General features: G+C 49.2%; 1 protein-coding gene and 1 non-coding gene across 11 annotated transcripts in view; one reads left to right on the top strand and one right to left on the bottom strand.

Annotated features, from left to right (window-relative positions):
* Positions 1-23708, bottom strand: part of TMEM63C (transmembrane protein 63C) — an 85397-nt gene that overhangs the window by 55286 nt on the left and 6403 nt on the right. For all 10 annotated transcript variants that reach the window (XR_008513362.2, XR_008513363.2, XR_008513364.2 and 7 more), the window contains exon 2: positions 9182-9341. The gene's annotated coding sequence lies outside the window, so the exon portion shown is untranslated. The remainder of the gene's footprint in view (positions 1-9181; positions 9342-23708) is intronic.
* LOC112128931 (small nucleolar RNA SNORA32) lies at positions 4259-4385 on the top strand. Its single transcript, XR_002911375.3, has one exon. It is a non-coding gene; the product is annotated as a small nucleolar RNA SNORA32 (small nucleolar RNA).

Raw genomic sequence — 23708 nt, 5'->3', positions numbered from 1 at the left:
TTGCTAAAGAGGATGAGATGTGTTCCTCCCCTCTTCAAGCTCATTCTAGGTGAATGAGAAAGGCCTTGGCTGAAAGGCAGTGATAACGCAGTATGAGAAGGGCTTGCAGATGCACCGAACCCAATCTGCAGTGCCCAGGGAGGCCTCCTGGACCAAGCTGTGATGGAATCAGCTAGAAGGGCTTTCTTCGCTCTCCTTAACTTGGCCAGCAAGGCCTGGGTGTGCAGCCCTACCTAGTGTTCTGGCTTCATCGTGTCAAACTTCCCCCTCACTTCCATCTCCAGCCTCCTAGGTTGTTCCCTCAGTTCCTGGAGCATGCCACCTTCCCTCCTGCCACAAGGCCTTTGCATATGCCAGTCCCACCACCTGGAAAGTTCTCTCTCCCATTACTTGATTCATTCTCCCCCTGGTTAATCTCAGCTCCATTTTTGCTTCCTTAGGGAAAAGCTCAGGCAAGGCCCAGCTCCCCAAGTCCTATGCCTCTAAGCATCTTGGGAGGCAGGCATCATGTATGCAGTAAATGTGGATTTCTAGTACTAGACTCTCTGGGCCCAAGTTCCGCCTCTGCTACTTACTAGCCCCATGTCTTTGGGCAAGCTTCTTAACCTCCCTGTGCCTCAGTTTCCTTATCTGTAAAATGGAGATGTTAATAGCACCTACCTTATTGGGTGGATGTGAGGTTTAATAGAGCCAACTCACATGAAACATTAGAGCAGTGCCTAGCACATTGCAATGGCTCAATAAAGTTAAGTGTAATTTTCCTTGTTGTAACTAGTACATTCGATGTTGTTTACGGGATGACGTAGCAGATGGCTGACTCCCCACACCTCCCCGCAAAGGGAAGCTCCTTGACAACAGAGCCCTTGGCTGTGTTTGCTGATTATTTCCTCTGCTGTGCTGGATGGGGTTGAGTGCTTTACAAATATTTGCAGAAGAAGGGAAAGATTGGCAGTGGGTTGGGGTAGGACTCATTTGGCCCCCATGATGAGAGTGTTTTGGCTGGAGGAGATCTTACAAATTATCTAACTTAAGCCCTCCTTCCACAGAGGGACAAAGGGAGCTGCTGGTGAGCATTTCTCTGGGCTTCCAGTCTCAGGGGGCTGAGCAGCCTTTGCCCACCTCTGTCTCCCTCTAGGGCTTTGCTCAAAGCCTATCATGGCAAAATCTCAGACTGAGGCATCTGTTTCTGTTTTGATTTAAAAAAAAATGTGGCGCATCTCATATGTGAGTGTTGTGAAGCAAATACATTCACCACAACTGGGTGAAGCTGCAGGATCCAGTTTGACCCTGAGTTATTGCTGCAATTCTCGTCTCCGTGGTAACAAGTCCCCACTAAGTCTTCAGCCAGCAAGCCTGGGCAATGGCTCAGCTCAGCTCCTCGTCTGCTGGGCTAAGATGCCAGCAGGCAGGCAGCATGGTTCTCCCTCCAGCCTCTCCCCTGACTGCTTCCTCCACAGGAGTCTGGAGGGGGCAGAAGGAGGAGAGGGAGGTGAAGCAGCCATAGGGATATAGCAGCAGAGGCCCTGACCCCAGAGTCAGCTCCAGCTAGAGCCGGGTTGGAGGCTGCCAGTGGGGAGGTGCCTACCAGCAGGAGCAGCCTACTGGGGCCATCCCACCCCAGCTCCTGCTGCTGCCAGGGTGGGCTCTGATCAACCAAAGCTCTGCAGCCAGTCACACTCAGATCCAACCAGCTGTTGACAATTTATTACTGTCTAGATAGAGCCACCCTGCACTGAACACCTGCTCTGGGCCAGCCCCGAGCTAGGCGCTGAAGAGGCAGGGATCCATTACATATGGCCCGTCCTCAGCAAGCCCACAGTCAGGTGGAGACCCAAGTGGTGTGAAAGTAGCCAGAATAAAGAACAACGGGTGCATGGCCAGGCAGGAAAAGCAAGATGTAGATGGCACATGGAGAATGCTGCCTCCTGTGTGTCTCCATTTCCTCTAGAAGGATGCACAAGAAACTGTTGCCAGTGCTTGTTTTCTGGGCAGGGAACTAGATGGCGAGGAAGACTTACCTTTCACTCTGTTCTCTTTATTGCTTTTTTTTTTTTTTTTCAAGATGGAGTTTCGCTCTTTTGCCCAGGCTGGAGTGAAGTGGCAGGACCTCGGCTCACTGCAACTTCTGCCCCCTAGGTTCAAGTGATTCTCCTGCCTCAGCCTCCTGAGTAGCTGGGACTACAGGCATGCGCCACCATGCCTGGCTAATTTTTGTACTGTTAGTAGAGACAGGGTTTCACTATGTTGGCTGGGCTGGTCTCTACCTCCTGACCTCAGGTGATCCACCCACCTTGGCCTCCCAAAGTGCTGGGGTTACAGGCATGAGCCACCATGCCCAGAGTCTTTATTGCTTTTTGAATTTTGTACTATACGCATACCTAACCGTTTTGAACAAAACAAAACAACAAAACCAAACTGAAAAGCAGCATCACTGGGTAAGTGTTGTAATAAGGATGTGGGCTTCTCAGTTGCTGGACACCCAGAGAGGAGGAGTGGATAGCTCTGACACTTAGGGACTCTCTCTCCTCTCAGGAGCTCAGTTCCATGTGCCAGGTAGAGGGGTGTGTGTGTGTGCGTGTGTGTGTGTGTGTGTGTGTGCCTGCCTGTCTGCCTCTGTAGCTATGTGTTTGGGATGTGCAGAGCTACTGGGTTGAACAGTATCCTCCCAAAATGCATGTCCACGTGGAACCACAGAATGTGACCTTGTTTGGAAATAGGGTCTTCGCAGATGTAATTAGTTAAAATGAGGGCATACGTGATGAGGGTGGCCCCTGAATCCAACGACTGGTGTCCTTAGACGAAGGCCATGAGAAGACAAAGGAAGAGACTGGAGTGAGACAGCTGCAAGCCAAGGAATGCCAAGAGCTGCTGACAACCCCCAGGAGCTAGGAAGAGGCAAGTAAGGATCCTCCCTTAGGTCCTGCAGAGGGAGCACGGCCCTGCCAACACCTTGATTTCAGACTTCTGGCCTCCAGAACTGGAAGAGAATAACTTTCTGTTGTTCAGAACCATATAGTTTGTGGTAATTTGTTGCAGAGCCCTAGGAAGCCAATACAGTGGGTCTATGCATTGGTGCTTGCGTGTTTTGAGGTCTGTGTGTCAGTGTGTTTGTGTGTGTGTGTGTGTATCTGAGTATGTTTTGAGGGGTATTTGGTTGTGCTTGGGAATGTGTTTGGGATTATATTTTGGGTTTTAGATGCTTGTGTTTTGGGTTGCATGCATATTTATGTGTTCACATGTGTGCATGTTGAGTTGTATACACTTGTGTGTTTTGGGGCTTGTGTGAATTTATGTGTTTTTAGCCAATGATCTCTAGGGCCTCCCTTAGCTGTGTCATTCCAGAAGTCTGCCCTGGGGCCCCTGCTGCAGGGAGCACCTAGAAGGGATGCTGGGCAATGGCAGTGGGGAATGGACTCAAGAGCAGATGGGAGCAGCGTCCTGTCTGGTCTAGGGCCACCTGGGAGAGGGCAGGGGCATCTCAAGTGTCCCCATCACACCTGCCCTGTCAGTGCAATGATCTCAGCCTCGGGAGTGGGGGTCCAGTAGGAGCCATGTCCTGGGGGCCCAGCCCCAGGGCCTTCATGGAAGCCTTCAGCAGAGAAGAAACCATCCCCCCTACTCCCAGAGACACTCTACTTCCTCTCCTCTTTGGTGTTAGTTTATGGGAAAGTGAACGCACACCCTTGAAACATTACAGCAATGGGTCTCACACTTTGATGGGTCACAATCAGCAGCAGGGCTTATTACATCACAGATCGCTGGGTCCCGCCCCAGGGTTTCTGCCACAGCAGGTCTTGGTTAGCGCCTGAGAATCTCTATCTCCAACAAGTCCCTGAAGGATGCTGATACCGCTCGGCCAGGGACCTCACATTGAGAATCACTATCCTAGACCACAGAACAGGAGAGGGAGGCTCCTCTTCAGCTCCCTCATCTGACCCCCAGACTTTGGTGTGGGCAGCCTCGTGTTCTTAGGATAGGCCCTGGAAAAGGCAGGCTCAAGCTGATTCTTTCAGTCTCACTGTCTCTCCCACCCGTCATTCACAAAATAATTTATTCAGCAAATTACAGTCCAGACTCTGTTCCCTGAACTCAAAGTGCCTACAGGCAAGACACAAGGCTCTAGTGTGTACACAGACCCCTAAGAAGACCCTAACAAGACCGCATAGCTGCACTCTGGAGCTCTGTTCAAGGAGTACTGGGGGCACAGAGGAGGAGCTCCTGCCTCAGTCCTGGAGAATCCACAAAGACTGCCTGGAGGAGGTGCCAGCCAAGGCAACTCTTAAAAGATGGATAGCTTCTCTTTTGCTGTGGATGTGACCACAAAACATTTCCCACTTGGTTTGCTATCTGCTACCTTGCTCTTAGCCAGCCTATTGGGAACATTTTATGAACACTTTATTAAACTGTTACCAAAAAAAAAAAAGACAAACAGCACTAGATCACTTTAACTGAGCACTTATAACCTGCCAGGTGCTGTGCTAAGACTCTGGAAGCACGAGAGCACCTGTGTCCTCACATCACCACCAAGAGGGGAACTATTGTCCTTGAGTGAGATTTGAGCCTAGCCAGTTGGCCTCAAGGCATCACATTCCTAGCCTGAGGACACATGGGCCTCCTACCATGTGGAGGACAGGGCAGAACATTCCAGGAGGAGACCTGGGCATGTATAAAAGCCGAGAGGCAGATGGGGAGCGGGGGCAGGACAAGATGTGAGCCTAGTTCAGGTCCCCTGGATGGAAATGCACCACCCCTCGGGGCAGCAGAGCCAGGATGGGGGGCCAGGTTAAAGCCTATTTCTGGGCTCTGGCGCCATCTGTCTAAATAGGGCCGGAGCCACATTGGCTGCCTTGTGTGCTCTCTGAGCACAGCTGGTCCAGTGATGGGTGGGAGGCAGATGGCAGAGGCTGAGGGTCTGGCTCACAGGGCCTCACAGGGCCTGGGAGGCATGAGGGGCCTGAGAATCCCTGCTACCATAGTGGGAGCTCTCTATTCACAGGTTTGCTTGTGATGAAGGTTAGCCCTGCAGGGAGGCTGTGCCGAGGGGCTGAGGGGTGGTGGCTGGCACAACCTCCATGACTCATGGTGGATCCACATCTTAGCTCCCTGGCAGTCTCCATGTGGCTCTGGGGATCATCAGAGCCTCCTCAACTACAGCACAAGCTCCAGGGCAGGAGCCAGCCTCCTCTGACCTTGCCCCTGCCCCTTGGGTAGGGGATCAGGAAAGCCACACTGATCCAGGCTGAATGAGGACTTGAATGGCGACCTGAAGCCAGATGATGGAAAAAGAGAAAGTGAGCTGCAGCTGCAGCAAGAGGTATTTCAGTTAGACACAAGGAAGCACTGGCCTGGGAGACTGAAGGGAGTACCAGCTATTTCTGGGAGAAGAGAGGGATCCCTCCTTCCGTCTGCGACAATCTGCCTCTCTGGAAAAAGGTTGGTGGGGATTTCTCTCTCCTCGTCCTTCACCAGCTCCTCTCTCCTCTCTCACCTACATTTTAGTTTCCCCTCCTTTCTTGCCTGCCTCCACTTCTGCCTTCGTTGTCTGAGTGGGCCTGGCTCATCACAGTGTTGCTGGAAGCCTTTGAGCAGGGACACAATTCAGCCAGTGTTCGCTGAGTCCCACACCTGCTGGAGGTGAAGGAGTCCAGGCCCTGCCCAGAGCACTTCCAGCCAGGTGGAGACACAAGACAGGAAAACCAGTGCCTACACCCAAGGCAGAGTAAGAGCCACACACTGAGAAAGGAACAAGCCAAGCTGTGGGGCTCAGAGATCACAGCCCGGGGGGTCAGGGAAGGCCTCGGAGAGGTGGCATTTGGAGAGTGGGTGAGATTTCTATACTGACAGAAACCAGTGGGAACAAGGAGAGTCCAGGCAGAGGGACAAATGAGAAGAAGAGGGAAACAGAGAGTGGACTGTTCCGGAAATGGCAGGCAGACTAGCTTGGCTGAAGAGGTGGGATGAGAAGGGTCTGGTGAGATAACAGGCAAGTTGGGACGAGATCATGAGGCCCTGAATCTCGGTTGAATGATTTGCACTTGATTGTGTAGGCAGTGCGGAGCTATTGAAGGTCTTGGAGGAAGGGCATGACATTATCTGGGCTGGGACTGGAAGAGCTTCTAGATTTTGCTCCTATCCTAGGATCTCATGAAAGGCACTTGGCCTTGATTCCGAGCCCCCGGGCCTCTCAGGAAACCCCAAGGGGAGCAAACCATCTGTGTGTCTCAAATGTTGCCTTTCTGGTGAGGTCTGTCCTGACCATCCTACTTAATAACGCAGCTCCTCTGGCACCCCTGATTGCCCTCCCTTCCTTTCTCTGTGTTTTTTATTTCCCCCATTGCATTTATCTCCTTCTAACATACATCATCCATAATACGCTGTTTATTATCTGCCACATTTGAATGAAAGCCCCCTGAGAGCAGGGTCATGTTTGTTTTACTTGCTGTTGCCTAGTCCAGTGCCTGGAATCTCAACAGATTCATTCATTCTTCAAGTGCATAAAGAGAAAAATACCACCTTGCAGGAACCACCATGCTCTGGTTTGCCTCCTCCCTGTCCCTTCACTGCTGGCTTCCTGGGCTTGGCAGCACCGAGCCTCCAAGTGGAAAAATCTCTGAGAAAACTAGGCAGAGCTGCGCAGCTTCCCTCCTGCACTTCCCATCCTTGCCAGGAGTCTGGAAACATTTGAACTGTTCCCTGCTCCTGCCAAAAACCACCACTATTTTCCTGTATCTCAGAGCGGAGGCCAGGCAAGGACAATTTCCCCACCTAAGGAAAGCTAGAAGTTTGCAGGACTGAAACAGCTCCACTCGGCAGCCTGGAGAACAACTTTGATGGTCTGATCAGAATCGCGGCAAATTCCCAGGTGCCCACTCCATGCGTGCAGTGGCTCTGGGCATTTTGCTCCATTTTGCCCTCATCCTGACTCCACGAAGCAGGTGTTATCCTCCGCGTTTCACAGATGGGAAAATACAGAAGTTCATTGACATGACCAAGGTCTCTCCACCAGATAAGGAGGCTGGTCTCAAATGCTGTTCTGTCCTGTCCCAGCCCAGGGCTTGTTCCTCCACAGTGTGTGGCCTGTCTTCCACCAGAGGGGCTGAGATGCAGGATGGAGCTAGCTGAGTTCTCGGTCCCAAGATGCCAAATCATGGGTAGTCTCTGCTGGCCTCAGGCTTTCCACCTGAGCCATGGGAGCCAAGGTTTTGGCCACAGCCCCATGATGAATGAGGACCATGACGTCACGTCTGCTGCCTGGCCTGAACTCTTCAGAGTACACATTATAACTGCGGTCACTGCCTGTCTGGGCAATGGCCAAGTGTCCTCTCTTGACTCTGATGTGGACCAAGGCTGGAGCCCAAAATAGGGCTCACTGCATTTGCAGGCCCAGTGGATCCAAGGGAAACCAACCCTAGCCCTGTGTGCGGATCCAGGGCCCCAGATCCAGGTCTGCTCCTGGCCAGGCTATGGTTGGGGAGGCAGAAGAGCTTGGATCAAACCCCCAGATGTGGGCTGTAGGTGACTGCACTTCCATTCCTTAGGGACTCAGTTCACCCACTCTGAGAGTGGAAACCCTCTCCCAACAAACATTACTGATTCCTTATTACATGCAAGGCAAACAATATTTTTCTCTGCCTTCAAGCCCTTAAAGTGAAGTTAGAGCACAGTCATTAACTAGACAATGGGGAGTCACGAATGGTGGTAGAGCCAGGGGAATTGGATGACTGCACTGTGTCTTAGGGAGGTTGATCAGGCAGCAGACTATGGCTGGGAGAGAACAGACTTTTGCATTGATCAGATCTAATGTGTTAAGCACTTACTGGGTGCTAGATGTTGTTTCAGGTACTTTACAGATATTACCATAGTTAATCTTCACCCTAGGGTACTATTGTTAACCCCATTTTACAGATGAAGAGACAGAAGTACATAGAGATGACAAGGCCAGTAGGTGGTTGAGCTGGGATGTGAACCCATCTGGCTCCACTGCTGCCTTTTCTAGTAATCTTGAACAAGAGTCTGGCATAGGGCTGGGGCCCTGGGAATGGCCAGAGGAACAGAAGTGAAACACTGCCTGTGGCTAAGGCTCCCTTCCCTGGAGGGCTCTCCCGAGAAAGGACCAGGAAATTATAAAGGGGACATAAAGAACCATATCTAAGATTATTTCTATCAGTAACGGCAACAATCACGATGATCTTGGCCAACACCCCACGCAGGATAGTATCTTCTTTCATGTAAGAGAGATTTGAGACACTCTCAAATAGAGAAATCTTATCACAGTTAGAGCTTCCTCTGGAAAGCTTCCTGGACTCTCTAATCCTTCCTCAAAGATTTATTTATTAATGTATTTACTTACTTAAATAGGGAAGAAAGCCTCACTTAGATGCTAACCTAGCTTCAATACCTTCTAGCTTGGGATGTCCAGCCACTGTCAATGTTCCTTTTGCAAAGTAGGGAGGAGTTGCTGGAGGTAACTGGGAAGGTGGAAGGAGAGGAAGAGGAGTGTGGGGCACAGGCTGGGCTGAGGGGCAAGGGGAGGCCACTAAGCCCAGGAAGGGCTGTCTAAAGCCAAAGGGCTTCCCGCGCTGTTTTGACAAGATTACACCTGATTCCTCTGAGATGTTCAACCACAACATTGGAAACTACACTATTGATATAAGTAATACTTGAGAAGTAAAAAGAGATTGCGGTTGAATTCCGCCTCTAAGATCCCTAGCTCTAGCAGTCTATGAAGATACCATCTGTCTTAATCCTTTCCTTGAGGATAAAGTGTCAAGAGTTAGGGAACTCTTGGAAGAGCCGCGTCTGGCCGGATTCTAGGCTTGCCCCAAACCAGAGTCAGCTGGGTAAGAACCACCAGGGGGCCCAGCTAGCAGCTCAGCCCCGGGGGAATTTCCAGGGGACAGAGGACATCCTGACCAAAACCAGAGCATCTTCTGCCCCTTCCCAGGCCTCATGGGCAGGGTCACCTGGGACAGCGCCCTTCGGAATGGGGTTAGGCCGTTCCTGCCCCTTTCCTGGCAGGTTGTGGGTTTAGGAAGGCTTAGGGAGGGTCTTTGCCCAAGTGCTGGCTAGAGAGCTGCAGGCCATGGGCATCCAGGATGGCCACATTTCCCAGGCTCAAGGCAGGGAGTTGGCGCTAGGGCTTAGCCCTGATGGGTGATGGGATGATGCCAGGGGCACCTACCTGGAACAGCAGCTGAGGTTTGGGGCTCAGGCCCCACGTGGCCTCTGGGCTGTAATAGGACCTTCCCTCCTCTTGATCAGTCCCCAGGAAACGGTGCTTCTGAGTGGCCCAGCGGTGTCCTCGCTCGATTCCTGACCCCGAGGGAGGCTCCTCCAAGGCTCTATGGCACAGGGACAACAGAACCCTCTCAGTGCGTGTGGGCGTGCATCCCACTCCTCCCTGGCCTCCTTGCAGCTCCTTTCCAAGCCCAGGCTGGCCAAGCCCCTCCCAACTCCAACGTGCTTGTCAGTATCTCCCACAAGGCCTGCCTTGGGGAGCTCTGATGGGGTGAGGGGTACTCCAGAAGCATCCATGACCCCCAGCCTGCCCCAGCTCCAAATCCAGGCCAGCCAGTGCCCACCCCTGGGGTGGTTGAGCTGGGAGCTACCATTCAACCCAGCTGAGCAGCAGCTGTGGGGAGGGGGCCATGGAGAGAGCACGGCACTGGGAGTCCAGGCACCAGCTCTGTCACTTCCCCTGCTGAGCTGGAGCACCCCACCTTCCCTTGCTGGTGTGGGGGTGTTCAGCCTAGATGCACAGACAATGCCAGCAGGGTTGAGCTGGGGGAGGTCAAAGGGGTCATACACATCACCCACTTCAGAATCATCTGCAGGAGGAGGGGGAGGGCTTGCTAAAATGCAGGTGGAAGGGCGCTACCTTGACCCACTGAACTTGAATCTCCAGGAGGGTGTTTGGGAACCTGCATTTTAACAAGTTCCCCACATGGGTGCCCATGAAGTAAGACTCAGTAGATAACACACTGGGAAAGGGCAGACAAGTCCAAGGATGATTTTATAATCCACATAAAGGGATCATCGGTCCCTTTCCTGAAAGCAGCATCACAAGAGCCCAGTCTCTGCAGCCAGCTAGCCAGGGAGCCCCGGCAGCTTGCTAAATCCTCTCTAGCTCTCATTTTCCTTATGGACAAAATAAAGATTGGAGGTGAAATCTTGGGCCCGCCCACATCTAAAATTGTGAATGCAAGAAGAGGTGAACCCACTGAGAAACGAATTTAAAAACAAAGTTCAGGGTGAGGCATTTTAACTGGTATTCTCCCCCTTATAATTTGTATCTTCTTAAATATTCTTGTTTTGTTTTGTTTTGTTTGAGATGGGGTCTCACTATGTTGCCAAGGCTGGTCTCCAATGCCTGTGCTCAATTGATCCTCCCGCCTCCGCCTCCTAGGTAGTTAGGATTACAGGCACATGCCACCATGACCGGCTTTAAATATGCTGTTTAAATTCTGAAAATAACATGCTTAGGGGAAAAAAAATCAAACCATTCAAAATAATACACAATGAAAATGAAATCTAGGCTGGGCATGGTGGCTCACACCTGTAATCCTAGCACTTTGGGAGGCCGAGGTGGGAGGTTCACTTGAGCCCACAAGTTAGAGACCAGCCTCGGCAACATGGCAAAAACCTGGTTCCACAAAAAATACAAAAAAAAAAAAAAAAAAAAAAAAAATTAGCTGAGTGTGGTGGTGTCCGCCTGTAGTCCCAGCTACTCGGTAAGCTGAGGTGGGAGGATTACTTAAACCCAGCAGGTTGAGGCTTCAGTGTGTCATGATAGTGCCACTGCACTCCAGCATGTGTGACAGAACAAGACCCTGTCTCCAAAAAAAAGAAAGAAAGAAAGGAAGGAAGGAAGGAAGAAAGGAAGAAAGGAAGGAAGGAAGAAAGGAAGGAAGGAAGGAAGAAAGGAAGGAAGGAAGAAAGAAAGAAGGAAAGAAAGAAAGAAAGAAAGAAAGAAAGAAAGAAAGAAAGAAAGAAAGAAAGAAAGAAAGAAAGAAAGAAAGGAAAGAAAGGAAAGAAAGGAAAGAAAGGAAGGAAAGAAAGGAAAGAAAGAAGGAAAGAAAGAAAAAAGAAATATGGCATGGATGTCCCTGCCATCTCAGACCTATGCCCCATTCTCCAATATAAGTATCGTTTCCTAAATTTTCCTCGAGAATTTTTTTCAGAAATATGAACATACACGCACACACACACACACACACATATATATATATCTATCTATGCCTGCATCTTTATTTTAAGCCCAACCAGGAACATATTCCCAGTACTTATATTTGCTTTGCTAATTAACATACATCACACATCTCTGCATACCAGCACAGACAGATCCCTCCATTCTTTTCATAGCTCATAGTGTTCCACTGAACTGATGCACTACAATTTCTGTGAATCTGTCCTTGTTGATTGATATTTAGGTTATTTCTACATTTTTTGCTGCACAAGCAAAGCTGTAATGAACATCTTTGTTTTTTCTTGTTTGTTTGTTTTGAGACAGCATCATACTCTGTAATGAATATCTTTGTTTTTTCTTGTTTATTTGTTTGTTTTGAGACAGTGTCATACTCTGTTGCCCAGGCTGGAGTGCAGTGGTATGATCCCAGCTTACATTAGCCTCAACTTCCTGGGCTCAAGCGATCTATCCACCTCCATCTCTCAAGTAGCTGGAAACACGGGCACCCACTACCATGCCTGGCTAATTTTTTTTTTTTTTTTTTTTTTTTTTTTTTGAGACGGAGTTTCACTCTTGTTGCTCAGGCTGGAGTGCAGTGGCACGGTCTTGGCTTACTGCAACTTCTGCCTCCCGGGTTCAAGCGATTCTCTTGCCTCAGCCTCCCGAGTAGATGGGATTACAGGCATGCGTCACCACACCTGGCTAATTTTGTATTTTTAACAGAGATGGGGTTTCTCCATGTTGGTCAGGCTGCTCTCAAACTCCCAACCTCAGGTGATCCGCCCGCCTCGACCTCCCGAAGTGCTGGGATTACAGGCGTGAGCCACCTCACGAGGCCTAAATTTTTTTTTAATTTTTGTAGAGATGAGGTCTCACTTTGTTGCCTAGGCTGGTCTCAAACTCCCGTGCTCAGGTGATCCGCCTGCCTCAGCCTCCCAAAGTGCTGGGATTACAGCCGTGAGCCACCGCGCCCAGCCTACATCTTTGACTTTATATCTTTGTGCACATATATGAGGCCAGCTAGAGGATATCCCTGGGTCAAAACTTATGTGAACCTAACATTCTGATAGATATTGCCAAATTGTCCTCCAATGAGGGTGAACCAGTTTGCTCTGCCCCAGCAACTCATACCCTCAAGTGTGCATTATCAGATTGTTGGATTTTTACAGTGAGTTTAAAAATGGTATCTTGTTTCAATTTGTAATTCAGTTGTCAAAAAAGACAGACATATTTTCATGTTTATTGACTGAATGGCCTTTGCACTTATTTTTCTGTGACTTGTCTGTGTCCATCCTAATTTCTTACTGATTTTTAAATAAGTTTTTCTAAATTAAGGCAACTTACTTCTTGTCATGTGTATTGCAAATTGTCATTCATCTCTTTTTGAGTTTATTTATGTCATCCTTTGGACTTGCTTAAAAAGCCTTTCCCATTTGAGAATCATGAAAGTATTTGCCCATATTTTCAACTTGTATTCTTGAAGGTTTCTTCCTCCTTTTCTTCTTCTCCTTCCTCCTGTTGTTGTTCTTCTTCTTCCTCTTCCTCCTCTTCTTCTTCTCCTTGTCCTTCTTCCTCTTCCTCCTCCTCCTCCTCTTCTTCTTCCTCTTCCCCTTCCTCCTCCTCCTCCTCCTCTTCTTCTTCCTCTTCCCCTTCCTCCTCCTCCTCCTCCTCCTTCGTCTTTGTCTTATTCTTTCTTGAGGCAGGGTCTCACTCTGTTGCCCAGGCTGGAGTACTTATGTGACACAATCATAGCTCACTGCAGCCTTGAACTCCGGGGCTCAAGTGACTCTCCTGCCTCAGCCTCCCGAGTAGCTGCAACTACAGGCACGCACCACCACACCTGGCTTTCTTCTTTCTTTTTAAAATATCTTTGCCCCCTCTAGAATTTATTTTGATGTAGGGATTGTGGTAGGGCCCAACTTTATTATTTTTTTCAAAGGGCTACACAGTTGTCCTAAAGTCATGTTTGAAAAATCCATTTCCTGCTCCCCTACCCAACAATCCTTCCTCTAAATTCAAAATACCAATTTGACTATGTAAGAGGATGGATACAAAGAGCATATACTCAGAGTCAAGTGCTTGGTTCAAATTTCCACTCTACTGGACCTAGGATAAGTTGCCTACCCCTTCTGTGCCTCTCCTCATCTAAAGATGGAGGTAACAATAACGCCATCTGCATGGAGTTATTGTGAGGATTAAATGAGTTATTACAAGTAAAGGGTGTAGAAAGATGCAACTAATCTATGTTGCCCACAAGAGGCTCAACCTTAGATGTAAAGGGTCACATAGGTGGAAAGTGAAAGGATGGAAAAAGTCATTCCATGCAAATGGTAACCAACAGAGAGCAAGGATGGCCGTATTTATATCAGTCAAAAGCTGCCACAAAAGACAAAGGAGGCTATTACATAATGATAAAGACTCAATTCACCAGGAAGATATAACAATTATAAATACATATGCACCTAACAGCAGAGCACCCAAATATATGAAGAAATATTGACAAAACTGAAGGGAGAAATAGACAACACCGCAATAATAATTGGAGATTTCAGTACTCCTTTCAATAATGGATAGAACAACCAGACAGAAGATCAATAAGAAAATGGAGAACTAGGCCAGGCGCGGTGGCTCATGCCTGTAATCCCGGCACTTTGGGAGGCTGAGGCAGGTGGATCACCTGAGGTCGGGAGTTCGAGACCAGCCTGACCAACATGGAGAAATGCCATCTCTACTAAAAATACAAAATTAGCCAGGCTTAGTGGCGCATGCCTGTAATCCCAGCTACTCGGGAGGCTGAGGCAGGAGAAACACTTGAACCCAGGAGGCGGAGGTTGCGGTGAGCCGAGATTGTGCCATCACACTCCAGCCTGGGCAATAAGAGCGAAACTCTGTCTCAAAAAAAAAAAAAAAGAAAAGAAAAGAAAAAAGAAAAAGAAAAAGAAAAGAAAGAAAGAAAATAAAATAAAATGGAGAACTTGAACAACACTATAGACCAATTGGACCTAATAGACATATGCAAAAACTCCTCCCAACAGCAGCAGAATATACATTATCTCAAGCACATACGGAACATTCTCCAGGATAGATCACACCTTAGGCTACAGGTAAAGAATAAGACAGTGGCCACACAGGGGAACTACTATATGGTGGTGTTTACTATTATTATTATTGCATATTAAGTGTGCTTTGTTTATCAATCTGTGAAGCCGTTCCATCATTTGACAAATATCTACTACTATGTGTCAGGCCCTATTCCAAGTGCCAGGGAATCAAGAATGAAGTAGTCTTAAGAGCTGCTTCTGCCACCTCCAGTTAGACTTAGTACTGGTTCTTTTAGCACTTACTAATATTTTAAATTTCTTCCATTATATTTAAAAAGTTAAAGTCTGTTTATATACAAACAAGCTATATATTTTTGCTTCTAATAGTTATTACCGATCATGTTGGTATATTGTTTTATTATTTCTAATTTTTTTTCAGTTGACAATCTTGTTCTTTTTTCTCCAGGCTGTCAATCTTACCGTCTACAATTTTGATAAATTTAGCACTTTTATAACTTACATTTTCAATATTTGTGTTGGCTTGTACTTCTAGAGTAGTATTAAAGAATTACAGTCGCGGTGATCATTCTTTCCTTGTGTGTGTTTATGTCTGAATACACATACAAGCACACACAGGCATACACAAAATCATGTTAAGCAACATCCATCTATTCCTATGAAGTAAGAGTTAAAATCAGAGACATGTTGAATTTTATCAAGTGCATTTTAGACATTTTTAGCACTTATGAAGTTGCTTGTATGATTTTTTATTTCTTTTGAGCTATTAGTTTGTTCAATTACATTAACAGTTTTTCTACTATGGAATTTATATTTCTGGAATACAGCCTCACTTGCTTGTGGTATGTTCATTTTTGTAACATAATGCTATGAGTCCATTTATTGCTATTTATGAATTTTGCACCACTATTTATAAGATTTTTTAGTCATTTTTCTCTTTTTGTGCTATCTTTGTCAAGGTTTGGTATCCATGTTGTTCGTACTTCATAGAATAATTTAGAATCTCTCCTTCTCTGTGATTTGGTGTAGTTGGTGCAGTTTAAATAACATTGGCATTATCTGTGCCTTGGAGGTTTGATAGAAACTAGAAGCGATCTGAACCTTAGTTTTTTTGGAGGAGAATTTTATGAAAACTCAGTTTCTTCAGTGATTATTGGTCTGTTGGGATTTTCTACCTCTCCTGATGTCAAACTGATGATTTACATTTTCCCAAAAAATCATCAGTTTCAGCTGGTTTTCAACTGGATTTACATATGGCCAAACACAGTACCAATACTACTACTACTACTAATAATAATAATAATTATTATTTCTATTTTCTCTGTATCAGTGGCTATTTCCCCATTTTAATGTTCAATTTTGTATATTTGCCTCAATCCTCTCCTAACTCCTATTAGATTATCTCATCTCTAAAAAATCATAAAATGACACATGATTTTCCCCCCAGGACCCTATTTACTATGTACACAACTCAGAAATAGAAGTGCTATAATCAGAGAAGGGGATGAGAGGGCAGCAGAGGGACAGCTTGATACAAAGTCAATCAACAAACATTTCAGACGTGCAAAGAGCCGGCACAGATATTCCCTGGCTTTAAGCACCCACGGCTGCTTTTCCCAACTCCCCCACCCCAGTGAAACCTGCCAGTTCCCTGAGTCCTTCACACCCAGCTGTCACCTCCTCTTGGACCCTTTCCTGACTCCTCAGGGAGATATCGGCACTTTTCCATAGACATCTCAGATTACTTTTCTTTAACTTTGAAAAATTCACTTAAACCAACTGAATTAACAAATGTAAACATTCTGTCATTTTTGCTTCAGCCGTTCTTTGTTAAATGAAGTGTTACTGACAAGTTAGTAGTCCTTTCTTTTCCCCTTTCAGTCTCAGCTCCTACTCTCTCCAAGGCACTACAAACATGAGCTTGGTAGGCATTGCAACAGAAATTAGTAAATCCATAAATCATAGCTAGTACTGTTTTGTGATTTTTATGAAAATTAAATTTTCAGCCAGGCACAGTGGCTCACACCTGTAATCCCAGCACATTTGGAGGCCCACGTGGGTGGATCACTTGACCCCAGGAATTTGTGACCAGGCTGGGAAACATAGCAAAACCCCATCTCTACAAAAAATACAAAAAAAAAAAAATTAGCTGGGTGTGGTGGTGTGCACCTATAGTCCCAGCTACTCAGGAGGCTGAGGTGGAAGGATCACTTGAGCCTGAAAAGTGGAGGCAGCAATAAGTCAAGATCGCACCACTCCACTCTAGCCTGGGCAACAGAGCAAGACCCTGTCTCAAAAAAAAAAGAAAAAGAAAAAGAAAATCAAAGTTTCACTAATGGTATTATTTTGCAATTTCCTTTTTTTGCAACATTGTTTCTGAAATTTATTCATGTTAATACAGAATGTATCCATATGTGTATGTACATATATATCAGCTTTGCTAAGGTATAATTTATAAAAAATAAAACTCCCCAGTTACACATAGTTTAACTGCTGCACAGTATCACAGTTTTATTCATTATTCTATTATTGCAGATATTGAGGTTGAGGTCTCTCTTTTTTTTTTTTCTGTTTGGTTGCCCAGGCTATAGTGCAGTGGCACAATCATAGCTCACTGAAACCTCAAACTCCTGGGCTCAAGCAATTCTCCCACCTCAGCCTCCCAAGTAGCTGGGTCTACAGGTACACACCACCCAACTTGGCTATTTTTTTTTCTTAGTAGATACAGGGTCTTGCTATGTTGCCCAGGCTGGTCTTAAACTCCTGGGCTCAAGCAATCCTCCCACCTGGGCCTCCAAAGTGCTGGGATTACAGGCATGAGCCACAGAGTCCAGCCAAGACCTCTTTTTTGCATTTCAAGCATTGCTGCCCTAGATACCCTTAGAGCTGTTTCCTTATGCACGTGTGTGAGTTTCTCTAGGTAATGTATACCTAGATGTGAAATCGTTCGTCATAAAGCATATACACATTCGGCTTTACTAGCATTCTTGCCAGAATGTCTCATGGAGCTTTGTATTGCTATTTTCACAGAATGTTATTATTTTTCTCAAGCTATTGTCATTAAACCATTTCCTTGTTTACCCACCCCCTTCCCCATGAATTACTGGAGGACCTGTGTGTGACTGGCACCCAGTGAACACTTGAAAAGTGAAAGGATGAAGTCCTTTCTAGCAGAAGAGATAGACTCAAAGTGTTAAGGGCATTCAAGGCTGTTAAGATCTCATCTGGCTGAGATCCAGGGAGGGCCTCATCAAGGAGGTAGCATTTGAATTGGGCTTTGAAGGGCAGGAAGATGAACAGATGAGGATAGGGATAAGGACCAGGACTGGGATGGGGAGAGGCGGTGGCTCAGACAGTCCAGGGCACATTTGATTTGCCAGAGCAATGGTTCTTAGCCGAGCTGGGGTGAGATGGGGCAGAAAAGCCAGGTGTGTGTATTTTGTAAAAACTTCAAGGGCATCTGACACATCCCCCGGCCCTACACACAAATAACCCCTGAGTGGTTGCAGAGCATGTGGGAAGGGAGCCTCACTGGAGAAGATGGGTTGGGCTTACTCCAAGATGAGCCTTCAATGGCAGGCTCTGGGTCAGAGCTGGGTTCAAAGGTAACTCCCAGGGGAAGTAGGCAGAGTCACGGGGACACCAGGCACTGGGATAGGGATGGGTCGGAAAGCCTGCTCTTCCCACTCACTTCCCTTCGTCTGTCTCTGGGAACAGATCAGGGCTGCGATGGTCTGGGTTCCCTCCCCAGCCACACAGGAGGGTGCTGGGACTGGGGCTCCTTCTGCTCCTCCACTTGGCAGCTCTGTGACCCAGGCCAAGGGCTTCCTGTCCCTTCCTCCCTGGCTGCTCCATGCAGCACAAACTGCATGTATGTGCCTGGGCCAGGGCCCCAAGAAGCCCCTCCATGGAGTGTAGAGCCTGGGCCTGGCCGTGCTGAGTCCCCTTCCTTTGCCTCGGCTCAGCCCCTCAGAACCTGGGTGGGGGCGGGGTGGGAATCCTAGCCTTCCATCTTCCCTGATCCCGTGACTCGAGATGTCCTTCAGCAGAACCCGGTTCTGGGCGCCCTGCCCAGAGTGGAGGGGAAGGGGAGAAACGCATGACCTTCTCTTCCAAGTCCTTTTGTCTCAAGCAACTTCAGCAAAACCACCAGCCCCAGCAGTAAGAGGTGAGCTCAGGATGTGTCAGCTGTGCTTGGGAGGACGGCGCACAGATGGCTCCCCTGGACACAGACTGGCCACGGCCCCAGTTTGGGTTCTGCTGCTTTGGTGTGTGAGTGTGGTTGCAGCTGTCACAACCTCTCAAGCCACAGCTTTCTTATCTATTGAGCGGGTGACTCAGACCTGCTTTCTCTCCCAAGGCGTGGAGAGGATTAAATAGTAATGACAGAGAATGTGAGGCTGCTGAGTGGCTCCAGGGCCTCAAGCCAGGCTCATCATTCAGGCTGTTGTTCTTCTGCTGCCTGAGAAGGTCTCCTCAAGCCAGGCCTAGTTGACATGCCTGGGCACATGAGGCGCCAGCCAAGGAAGGATCCCTGGTCCAGCAACAGCTTGTTCATTGTATGGAAGGACTCTCCCTGCCCACACCACAGAGACACACACACACACACACACACACACACACACACACACACACCCCATTGGTTCTGAGAAGATTCCCCCTCTGCCAGGTCCTCAGGGATGTGAGAAGCCTTTTTGTTTTTTTGTTTTGTTTTGTTTTTTGAGACAAGGTCTCGCTCTGTCATCTGGGCTGGAGCGCAGTGGTGCAATCACAGCTCAGTGCGGCCTCAACCTCCTGGCCTCAAGTGATCCTCCCACCTCAGCCTCCTGAGTAGCTGGGACTACAGGCCTGGCTAATTTTTTCACTCTTTTGTAGAGACAGGGTCTTTCTATGTTGCCCAGGCTGGTCTTGAACTCCTGGGCTCAAGCAATCCTCCCTCCTAGGCCCCCCAAAGTGCTGGGATTATAGACATGAGCCACCATGCATGGCCTGAAGCATTTTTGAAGGTGACAGTTCGGTTCCAACAGTGCCTGGAGCAGTCGACATTGTTGGTCAGCCATTGTTGGATATTGTTTGGTGTCATCAAAAAAGCATGGTCTGGCTGGGCACGTTGGCTCACTCCTGTAATCCCAGCACTTTGGGAGGCTGAGATGAGTGCATCACCTGAGGTCAGGAGTTTGAGACCAGCCTGGCCAAAAGGGCGAAACCCTGTCTCTACCAAAACCACAAAGAAATTAGCCGACATGTTGGCGCACGCCTGTAATCCCAGCTACTCGGGAGGCTGTGGCAGGAGAATCGCTTGAACCTGGGAGGCAGAGGTTGCAGTGAGCCGAGGTAGTGCCACTGCACTCCAGAGTGGGCAACAGAACGAGACTCTGTTTCCAAAAAAAAAGACAACAAAAAAAACATGGTCGCCATCCCAGGAGTCCCTGGACAGCTGGCCACTCAGCAGGCAGAGGGACGAGCAAATGGAAAGAAGGGGACTCCTGGTCACCAGGCACCAAGCTGGGCACCTTTCTGCTTCCTCCCATTCATCCTCCTAATGGCTCTGTGTGGAGGGGATTGCTTCACCATGTTGCAAATGCAAGGCTCACGGAAGTGAAGTGAGCAGGTAATGAAACAGGGGGGAACGCAGCTCCCAAGTGCTCCCCCAGGCAGCGTGTCTATGTGTGACAGGTCCTCTGTGCTTGCCCCCCATCAAAGCAGCACTGATTTCCCCACAGGGCCCTGGGTGCATGTTCCATTGCCCTCTGTAGTGTTTCTAGCCTATGGCCAAATCACTGCCACTCAGACACCCCAAGGCAATGAGGCCTCAACACCCAAAACCCAACAGACAGCTGTATCCCAGCGGACTGGCCACAGCTCCATCTTGCCCACCTATCTCTCCAAAGACCTTAGGGTTACTTGCTCTTCTGCTGGGACTCCATGGCCTGAGGCCAGCAAGCACCTTGCTGGGCACAACTCTGAGAAGACTCAGCCAGAGTGAGGAGAAGGCTTCTGTCTCCAGGACCTTCCTTGGCCAGGCCACTCAGTAATGGGGAGGGGACAGTTTGGTTTCCTGTTAGAAGCTGGTCTTTCTGCCTCTGATCCTCTAAGGACACCAGAGGCCCTGGCTTGGCAGGAATGAAGGTCTACAGGCACAGGGCTGGGCATGACTCATTCACCTCCAGCCCAGCTCTTCCCATCTCATCTTGAGGGTGCTTGTGTCAAACGGCAGAGTGGAAGGCTGGGAAAAGCAGAAGGTGGGAGCCCAGAACACTTGGGTCCTAGTCCTAGCTTTCTAAGCAGGTCTATGCTTTGGTTTCCCTTTGGGGAGCATGACTAATGACTAGAAGGAGGCAGGAGGTAACAATGAGGCACCCCTTCCCCGCCCACTCTGCCTCTGCATCTCTCAGCACCAGCCCCAGGGGTGTTGGCAAGGAATGTGGCAGCTTGAGTACATATCCTGCCCTAGAAACACAGAACATGGAGTCCTGGCCACGTGTTGTTCTTAAGAGCCACCCTCAGTTGGGCCTAAGCAATGCAGACAGATCTACAGCAAGGACACACCATACTTCATGAGCTGCCCACGTTCTCATCTCAGCTCCTCCTGTAACCCTACCTTGCAGGAGTTGCACCAGCCAACTCATGGGCAAGAATGTGGAGTTCCATTTACATCACCCATGCTGATGTGTAAGCTGTGAAAACCACTGCTCTCCCACGAGAGCAAAGAAGAGTGAGCATTGGGGCCCCACCTCAGGCAAAACAGGGCACTAAAAGCTGCTGATCTCACTGGAAGCTGAGCACTTCCTCTGAGCACTTTCATTACAGCCTTTCCCAGTGTGAGCCTGCCCATGGCCTGAGCACCACGTGGGTTCCTGCAAACTGGACGCTCTGTGCAAACAGCTCCCAGCACTTTATGCCCATTATCTTTATGGTTCTTCCACCCGCCGCTTCCCAGGAAGAATCAGAGGTTGTGGGATTCGAGAGTTGAGGCCGTGGGGAGGGTACAGGCCTGTAGGAAGCTCCACGGTGCCACTAGACACCCGCATTTTCAGGGATGAACATCCTGTAAATATGTTAAATATAATGGATAGCTGGGGATGGGGGGAGGAAACTTCTCAAGGCCCCAAGCACAACTTGAAGTGGGCTGGGGAGGGCTGGTCTGCCTTCCCAGCCTAGAAGGATGCCCTAGGCTGGCCACAGAGAGAGAGAGCATCCTCTGAAGAAGAAATGACCATGTTTCCCCCATCAAGGCAGGAAACAGATGGCTTCCACCTAGACCAGAGACTCCAGGAATAATACTTCCCATTTGTAATAAACACTTGACAAGTTTCCAAAGCCCTCCCACTCATCTGGAGAAGGTGTTTTCATGCCTAGCTATCAGGTAGAGAAGCTGAGGGCAGAGTGCCCGCCAATAGAGGCACTCGGTCCAGGCTCTCTGCTCTTTAAGTCTGGTTCTCACCGGGGGCCTCTCTGAGGCCTGACCCTTTCTCTGCTAGCTGGGAGGGATACATACCATGTGGTTTCCCTCCAGTATGGTGGGCCCTCTCCTCTCTGGCGCTATATTGTCACCCCACAAGCAACTGGTTCCCATCTGGTTTACTGGGAACCCCATCCCTTCCCACAGGTTACCTCAGCAGCTCCTGGTGGTTATCATGCAACCCAAGGCTCCTGTGAAGCCAGCAGGGGCCAGCTTCAGGGGCGCTGTGCTCAGAGGGTGTCTGAAAAGGAGCAATTCATGAGCCAGGCACATGGCAACTCCTTTCACTTGGAGTAAACCGGTGCTGGCCCAAACCCCCCATCCGGAGATGCTGTCAGGGAGATAACTGAAGTCCCTCTACCTGTGGATCCCCACTCCCTGGCTATGCTCACAGCTGCTGGCACTCGGGCAGGAGGGATGCCTGTTTTTGGCTCCGATAGGCCCACAGAAATTGTGTATCCCTGTGAGGGCATAATGGGAAGGTAACCAAGAGACTTCACTTCCCCTCTTCAAGCTGCTTCCTTCCCAAGAAACTAGAAAACATATCTTAAAGGAGGAGAAAATGCTGGTGCTGTCCCCTGTCACCGACCTCCTCCACACCTATTAGGAGGCCCTCGCAGCCTCAGCTTCTCAGCGCTGGGACTGTGGGGTGCGAAGAGAAGACAGGAAGAGGCCCCTCCAGTCTGCCCTTTGGTGGTTGGGGAGTCAGGAGACCTGCACGTAGGTAAGAGACCTGGAGAACTCACTCCACCCTCTGTGCCTCAGTTTCCTCATCTGGCTCCGGGTCTAAAATGTCGCTCTCTCCTTGCCTCAGTTTCCCTCCAGGGAAGGTCATCTGTCCCAGGGAGAAGAACAAGGTGAATTCACTTCTAAGGGGAAAGTTCATTTCTAAGGGCAATAGATGGAATGTAGCCCATTTCTCCCAGGGACAGGGGCTGGAGAGAGAACAAGGATGAGGTGATAACAGAGGGTGGTGCTAAGAGATGGACCCTTTCTTGAGGGAAACCACGTCTTCCTGGAGCGTTGCAGGCTGTTGAAGGAGAAAGTTCATCTCCTCATCCCCATCAGCACAGGCCTTGCTCTCCTCAAAGCCAACTCTCATTCTTTCCTTGAACCCACAAGAACAGCAAAGGCTCACACCCCCTCTGCTCAGTTGAGTGTTTTTCATGAGCAATTTTCTCCTGTCCCCAGACAATCTAATTGCTGCTTACACCCATGATACCCTGGAGCCCCATGCAGAAGTTGCAACTCCCTGAATTCTCAGGGATGAGGAAATGGGGTGCTGGGGTAGGGGGAGGTCCCCGGGTCTAGAGAGGAAGAAGGGCCCCTGCCCCTCCAGAGAGCATTCGGTGAAGGCATGGCCTGGGAGGCCAGCTCTGTAGGGCCTGCTCAGTGACCTTGGTCAAGCCACAGCACCCCCTGGGCCTCAGTTTCCCCAGGGCCTTCATCCAAACACAACGTTTCTCTCTCAAGGCCAGGGCGAGTAGGGAGGCAAGAGCCTTTCTTTGGAACCAAGCATATGGGGAAAGGGTGGCATTGTTCCCCTGGGGGCCCAGGAGCCCAGCCCGCCAGGCAGCAGCGCAGCAGTGACGTTGTCATAACCCATAACGGCGGAGCAGACTGCCCCCTCCCGTCCCAGCCCAGAGAGTGGGCGGTAGAGCCCCGGGGAATCCCTGGGTGGGGGAGAGGGTAGCCCCGAGCGGTAACTCCCACCTGGCTGTCAGGCAGGAGGCCGGGGACCCCCCAAGCAAACCTCCTACCCACCTCCGTTCCCCCCACCCAGTGAAGACCGGTCTACTAAAGCCACGCCCTCCTGGGTGGGCGGCTCAGGCCACCCTTTCCTGGGTACAAGCTAGAGACAGCCAGCGTGGCAAGGGACTGTGGCGCAGTCTCCTCTACCCCCATCCCTCCCAATACAAGGTCTCAGAAAGCACAGAAACAAGCAATCCTTCCCCGCCCCCTCCCCGCGCGGGACCTGGATCCGGCGCCCCTTCTTCCTGGC

Source organism: Pongo abelii, chromosome 15, assembly GCF_028885655.2.
Source record: "Pongo abelii isolate AG06213 chromosome 15, NHGRI_mPonAbe1-v2.0_pri, whole genome shotgun sequence".
In the NCBI taxonomy this organism is placed as follows: domain Eukaryota; kingdom Metazoa; phylum Chordata; class Mammalia; order Primates; family Hominidae; genus Pongo; species Pongo abelii.
The sequence above is the reverse complement of the archived record's forward strand: the minus strand, read 5'-3'. Positions and strand labels throughout refer to the sequence as shown.